This window comes from Notothenia rossii (assembly GCF_949606895.1).
Source record: "Notothenia rossii genome assembly, chromosome: 7".
NCBI lineage: Eukaryota > Metazoa > Chordata > Actinopteri > Perciformes > Nototheniidae > Notothenia > Notothenia rossii.
The window spans coordinates 28,818,178-28,824,177 of record NC_136905.1 but is presented as its reverse complement, the minus strand read 5'-3'; positions in this window follow the sequence as shown (position 1 = coordinate 28,824,177).

Here is a 6,000-nt window from a genome sequence, read left to right as displayed (position 1 = left end):
AAAATCAAATGTCTAATAGGTGTTCATTCAGAGTGTATTGCTTCCAATGGCTGTTTATTCCTCAGATGTGGATCACAATCACGTAATCTAATGGTCAGGACTGTCCATGTTCTTGGTTTGTTCTACAGTGCTTATCCAGGCTCCATTTGTGTTTGAGCTATTTCAGATTGTGCCCTATTTTATAATCAAAGATCAGAATCCATTTTCCCTATCAAAGCGTTTGCCGCGGGCAATGTTGATTAGCACAAACCCTCAAAATGTTTTTCTTCTTTCAACCATACCCCCACCTGAAATGTTCTCTTTTCATGTCTGAGGCTCCACATTTCCCTGGAGACGGGCCATTGTTACCATGGTCGCCGGACAATATTGGCGGTCATTGTGCCACCCATGTACACCTGTCACTCAAGGATGGAGAGGCCACTCTGAGCACACAGATGTGCTCTATTGAGGTTGAACATGAGTCTATGGATGTGCAGAGTGTTGAGGTAGTCTATACGTGCACATTGAGTGGGCTGAGTTTGCACGCCTCTGTGTGTGCGCTGTGTCTGTGTGTGTCCTCACTCAGTCAGCCAGCTGAGTCTGCAGTCAGTTTACGTTTGACTGCAGGGCAAAAGCTCGAGCAAGAAATGAATTCTGACTCACCGAGCGCCTCACATAAATTCCTTTTCTCATATTCCGACACAAAAGACAACATATCTGCCTTGCATTAGCCCTGGGACTCCTTTCTCATTCTGATGATGATTTAGGGATGTTGAGATCTCCCTGTGAACCTCGCCAAAGAGAAACAGTAAGACGGAGATAAAGAGGAAAGACACACCGAGAGATTGTTTTGGGTGTGTGGTGAGGGGGAGGGAGGGGGTTTTAAGAAAGGAAGAGAAAAGGATAAAAAGATATTTAGGTCTCATTTGCAGCCTGGAATTATGTTTTTTTTTCAATTACTTGTTTGCCAACGTTTGAATTTGCATGCTGTTAAATGTAATGTGCAAAGTATTTAGGGAAGCGACTACATTATTGGGAAGCTGTAAAGTAAACGACTTTGTATTACCTTTAATGTAATTTCTGTTCTTTGATCATTACACTGTAAGAAAACTGTATCTGCATTTCTAATGGAATTTCAAGTATAATTTGTCGGTTTATTATTGTTTAATTTGCTAACCAGTTTCCAAAGTAACACCTTCTTTTAGCACTTATGAAATGCTTTATTATGTAAGAAGCCTGTGAAATGATTGTATGGTTCACAAGTTCATGTTTTGACATGTTGGCACATAATAAATATGCAAATAAAGGATACTTTTGGGATTTGTAGAGCGCATTCCTCCACCATGGACAATGATGCACTCACATGCTCCTTGAATGGTGACTTGTCCTGAGTTGGGAAGTACTTCCTCCGACATCATGGGGTATCAAATAGATTGCAGACAGTGTTGCTTTTTTTCCACCAACTTTCCAAGATACGACAGGAAGTAATTTCAAATGAAAGCTTCCAAAATGCTTTTTTCACAATGCTGCACAGTTTTGTTGCCCTGGGATTTGGATTTGCCCCAAAATGTTATGGGTTTACCTTTGCCCTCATCCTTCTTCTAAGTTTCATGAAAACTGTGATCCAAATGTTATAGTAATCCTTCTGACTAATATTAGTCAACAGGTTTAGAACATAATTTATATCAGATATATAATTAGCATCCTCTATTTCCACACTTTGACCTTTTTCTATATTAAGTAACTGATAGGCCTTAAGGATGGCGGCGGCATTGGTACTTGACTCAAGTTTACTGTTGCCTTGTTATAATTGCTGTTTCCCGGGCACAGAGTTGTCCTCAAGGAAGATTTTTAAACTTCATTGGGCGCTCCTGGGCGTAGTGGAAGGTCGGAGGGCGGGAATGGGTTCTCTCTACATGTTGGTGTATGAGGGCTTTTTTGGTCTCAGGCAGGAAAGGGTAACATGCGGGTATGAACCCTTCATTACCCAGTGGCATGTGTCCTGTCACTCATTCATTGTTACTCGCTACATTCACATCTGAGCTCTTTCACATTACTCATCCTCTGTTTGCCCCACCTGACCACACACACACACACACACACACACACACACACACACACACACACACACACACACACACACACACACACACACACACACACACACACACACACACACACACACACACACACACACACACACACACACACACACACACACACACACACACACACACACACACACACACACACACACACACACCTTTTGTATTCAGGCAGACAAAGCCTTTGCACACTATAATATTTATACATCTCAGTTGTTCTTGTGTGCTCAACTTAGGAAAGGGAGGAATTGTTTTACAAAATACTGCTTCTTCATTGTTTACTCTTCTTTCCCTTTATCTGTTGTACTCACCATTACTTTGTTGCACCACTTTCTGAACATGAGCATGGAGAAATCTTTTTACAGGAAGTATCTTAGAAAACCACTTAAAGTCATAGTCACTTGGTTTATGCCATGCGTTAAAAATAATGTTCGGAATTTAGCAGGAATCAAATGGTTTCAAGCGACGAGGATGATGACATTCTCAATAGAGGTCCATGTCCTGTTCTGATTGCAATGTACACACGGCCCCATTTTTATACACCTGGATATCAACTACTTGCTTAAGTTGTGGCAACAAAACCTTTAGGTTTAGGATATAAATCATGGTTTGGGTTGATATAAGGATTATTTTTATGTAGATTAAATTACGTACGTAAATCAGGTAGTCAATGTAAACAAATCATCGGGTAACTTTTGCTTTTGCAAGGGAAAAAAGGGGGCAGTGTTGTGGGAAAGTTCTTTGCTTATTCCTTCCATCCATCCATTTCCGTTCTTCTTCCTATGCAGACTGTCTCGCCAGCCTACCTGTGCACTTGCTCTGGTTGTATATTGCCTACCGTGAAATACCTCTCGTGTTAATCATACACCATTTGACAAAACCAGGCTGGTGTTTCAGGGGTTTGCCAACATATATTAAATACTGTTTCTCTGCCTTCATGAACTGTTGTTTTTTTGTTTTTTTTTCTGGCTGCTGTGGAGCTGTGGATTAAGGGGGAAAGGAGGGGAGAGTAGTGAGGGGTGGCTGTGTTGTGCGCATCATTTCATGGGTGACAGAAAATGGAAAGCCCCCAGTGGGTGCCTCCTTCTGCTCAGAGAAGCCAGGGGAGAGGGACTTTAGGGACTGAGAGTGAAAAGAGAGAGGGAGTTGGGGAGAATGGAGCAGGAGCGAGAGGGGGTACAAGGTTCTGCCATCACATGGGACAGATCAAACCGCAGCTGGCTGATTTCATTTGTCCCTTGCCTCCCACTCTTCCCATCCACCCCTCTGTCCCAATGAACTTCCTCGCTTCAGTCATCTGTCCTCTCTCGGAGGCTACGGAACAGAGGAGATCATAATGTTTGTAGTGTTCAGCCTGTTGATCATCTCCTGCTTGTCCACTGAAAGCTGTAATGGATTTGACTTCTGTTTCTACAAATTCATGCACAAATGGTATTCACTCCTATCAAAGCAATCCTTCTTGGTGGTAAAGTATGCTGAATAAAGTTATGTACTAACTACTATGAGAAGTGACAAACAATCAAATAATCAATAAAATTACATCACACTTTAAGTGAAAACAGATAATCTTTTAACTTTACTCCTCCTAACATTCCAGAATGGTATTATCATTAGTGCTGTTGACGCCAAGACAACTGAATCACTTTCTGTTTTTTATTTGTTTGTCATTGTTAATTACTGATTTACTGAGAAGAATAACAACTGAATGGCACTTTGGAACCCTCTAAATACCTGGAGCACTTTCTATTGTGTGAATTTGTTTGAGGTTTACTGTTGAATTCATTTATTTTTCACCACTCTTCCTTTTCGCCTTCTTTGCCTCCTCCATCAATGGGGCTCTTTTTCTTTTGCTTGCAAGAGTTTTCCAAAGTAGCTCCAGTTGTTCAACGGTCCACTACATTCCACTATTTGAGGAAAGCTACCAGGGAGAACAAAAGGTTTATCCTCTTCCTGTTTAGGTTTTGCTATGGTTGACATGCTTCCATTGTGCTGTAATTCAACCTTAACCTTTAACAACCTTTAATCAACCCTAGCCCAAAACCTAACTCTTCATTTACTCAAGTCCACAGATTGTTGCCGGTGGGAGACAATCGTATATTGAAGAATAGTCTTATGGGAGCTAATCTAAACACTGATGGTGTCATAATTCTACAGCCAATACAATGCAACCAACATTTACTTCATAATAGGGTTTGGAATTTGAAAGCAAATGTATTGGGGATTGGGTAAAAACATTTTTTTCCCCAAATCTTTGTTTCAATAATTTTTGGAAATAAATACATACATGTTCAAATAGGTGTAGAAACCAAGTCGAATTTGTCAAATGTATTGAACTGGTGATCACAGTTTGACAGCTATAGGCCTACAGCTTTCATGTGCGGAGGCGATTCACAATCAGGCCAGCTGTAGAGAAGACCCTCTCAGCTGGAACAGAGGTTGCGGGTATAGCAAGGTATAGTATGTATATATAAGTTTAATTTGGCATAGTTTGACCTCTACACTGCACTCACTAACCTGGTCGAAATATTTCCACACATTACTTCTTTTTGACGCCATGTCTGTTGTGTAGGACTCTTCTTAGAGTGTAAATAATTACCGGACTATGACTGGTAAAATATGTTGAATACCAGCAAAACCAAATCTCTCCTGTCAAAATGTCTATTTACTTTGCCGCCACACACGGTTGCCAAGCAGCGCTCATTGTTGTTTAGGCTGGCCACTCATGTGTCGCGAGTGTTGACAGGGGGCGGGGGAGGACGCTCATGAAGTGTTAGCACCGGAACCTCGCAATGGCTGCGGAGCGCATTTGCGCCACATTGGGCATAAGATGAGGTTTGAGTCTGCGTGATCTGCGTGTAGGGAGGGGCAGCAGCCATATCATTGGCTAGAACTAGCTAGATCTGATGGATTTGGACATAAACACGAGTGAAGTATAACCGGACGCGAGAGAGAGAGATCAGCACCTGAAGCTCTGCCCGCTGTGAGGGACCGGTTAGCGGAGCAAAACACACCTTTAGACGTCACCTAAAACATTTAGCTATGGCACTGTCGTATATATATATATATACATTGAATTATTCAATGTGATAATATGTAATCAACTTAGGTATCCCTCCCAAAAAAAATAAAAATTTGCATTTTGGTATTTCTTCCTTTTTAGTCAATGCAATTATTCCTGTTCTGTAACACAAATGCTTTCTGAATATCTAGTCAAAGACAAGGATTATGTAACCCTAACCCTAACCCTAATATCAATCACTTCTTTCCCGACGACCAAACCATGAAGGCATATGACCACCAGCTCTTGGCTATATTTCAATCAACGCTGTTCCTCCCACCTCCCACGCTTCCTGCTCTCTTTTTGTGTACATGCAGAGGAGGCAGAGGAATGAGCGAGATCAGACCACACATACAGATCCAGGCCTCCACCCCGAGCCTCCAGTTCCCCCGCCATCTGTGCATGTCCCTCCGCCTGCAACTCCACAACAACAAGGCCCTGAACCTCCACGGAGGAGTCAATCCATCACTCCGGAAAGAGAGGAAGAGATGGAGAAAGGAAGTAAAGGGAGAGAGGGAAAGGGGATGAGGGGTAAGGGGGTGAGGGATGGGGGGAGAATGAAGAAGGAGAGGTGAGGAAAAGCGAAAGTGAGATGCCATGAAACTTAATCACAGAAAGGGTCGTGTCGGGCAGAGAAGGGGAACAGATTAAATTAGCATAGCATTAGATATGGAAAATGATCTCTGTCAAAATCATCCGCTGCACAATTATAATATGTTAATTACTTATTTCATTAAGGAAGTTTATTATGGCCTCGCAGATGAAATCATGCAGGCCAAAGACACCTGGAGGAAAAGCAGTGATGCCTGAATATCTCTCTCTCTCTCTCTCTCTCTCCATCTATGCCAGGGGTGTCAA